The sequence below is a fragment of the Pinus tabuliformis genome, chromosome 2_1, assembly GCF_031772625.1.
Source record: "Pinus tabuliformis cultivar Carrire ecotype Pingquan chromosome 2_1, CPIR1, whole genome shotgun sequence".
In the NCBI taxonomy this organism is placed as follows: Eukaryota; Viridiplantae; Streptophyta; class Pinopsida; order Pinales; family Pinaceae; genus Pinus; species Pinus tabuliformis.
In genome coordinates, this window is record NC_142299.1 from 252,021,362 (window position 1) to 252,023,118 (window position 1,757).

Genomic DNA, 1,757 nt, shown 5'->3' on the forward strand with positions numbered 1-1,757 from the left:
CATGTCTATCTTCAAATCTATCTTCAAATAGTCCATCTTAGCTTCTACGCCTTTCTTTAAACCATCCATCTTAGCTTCTACATCTTTCTTTAAACCATCCATCTTAGATTCTGTTCCTTTTTGTGCAAGTGACAACTGTTGCACTTGGTCTCGTAATTTTGATATATCATGTTGCATTTCTTCTTCTTCTTCATGAGTCATGCTAGAGCTTTCAGGTTCCTTACTAGGTGTTTGCATTTTCGTTCCTCGGGGCATCAGTTACCGATAATAATGCTCTGTTATGCCCTTTGAATTCCTTCAAAATAAATTTTCAAACCAAGCTTAAGCAAAAATTTAAGAAAATCTACACACCTTTTTTCACTTTGTAGGAGCTCGATATTGCCTCTGATGTATCTCTATACTTTCCGATCATCTAGTTCTAAATTTGTGACCTGCAGTAGCCCTTTCTGTCCTCTTTCCAATGCCATAAGTCTGACCCAAATTGGATTCTCCAAGGAAGATTTATGCGAAATCTCCCACCATGACTTGATTATAGACTAGTTCAGTAGAGCGAACTTGTACGACGTGCCACGAGTCACTGTTTCGACCTTTGGATATGAAAAATGCATACAAGAAACTACAGTCTGTCCTCTTTCTATACCTTCTTACGAAATTTCAATCCAATCCCTAGAGAGAAAGTTATGATGATTTCCCCAAGTCACCTGTTTGGAATGTAATTCAGGAGTCTGCAAAAAGACCAACTTCCTCAAATAATATCTCCGCAAATGTAGTGCGAAAGGCTCTGAAATTCGGACCCGAGGTTCAACGCAATTTCTTCTCAAATGGGTTGTTTTTTGCAACTTTCGAAACGTCACAAAAAAAAAGTTATAGCGAAAATGCCACGATGACCTGTTTGGAGTAGCGAAACCCTAGAATCCAAAGCTCTGATACCAAATGTTATGAAACCAGCTCAAGAGAAGATAGAAAAGATAGATCAACGCCTTAGAATTCAGCCTCTTCGAGGGGGCAACCTCCTTTATATTACATAAATGAACAATTCTTGGATGATTCAAATGAAAAAGCCTCATTTCTATATATAGGAGTCTAAGGAGTCACAATATAATCCAACCGACCTAACAATAATAATATAAAGCCACAAAAATAACAATAGAGGGATTCTATGGGGCACAATAATAACAATATGGGGGAAATAGGGACACAACAATATTAATAAGGTGTATAACTACAATAGTAATGGGGTAATCACTAGTATTATAGGGACCCAACAGGTGTAGTCTAATTCATAGATGAAATGAACTTTTCTAGGGCATTTCTAGCATAGAGTTTTGAAAACTTGAATTTAAGTAATTTAAGTGGGCTTAGAATTTAAGTTATTTAACATAAATTCTAATTATGTTCACTACATTATATATATAGGCGTATTCTAATTAATAGATGAAATGAACTTTTCTAGGGCATTTCTAGCATAGACTTTTGAAAACTTGAATTTAAGTCACTTAAGTAGGCTAAGAATTTAAGTCATTTAACTTGAGAACAATACAACTTGAGTGCACCTAATGGTTAAGAGCATGTGTTTCCTCCTAGGAGGTCATAAGTTCAAAATCAGAGGGGGGGTAGTGTATGTAGGCCTTCGTAGACTTAGCAGTCAATTTGCTACACGAAGTTGGGTCCCTTGTCCCACAAACAAGGGGCCTCATACACCAATTTGGTCTCTCCCTTGTCCCACAAACAAGGGGGTCTCATACACCAATTTGGTA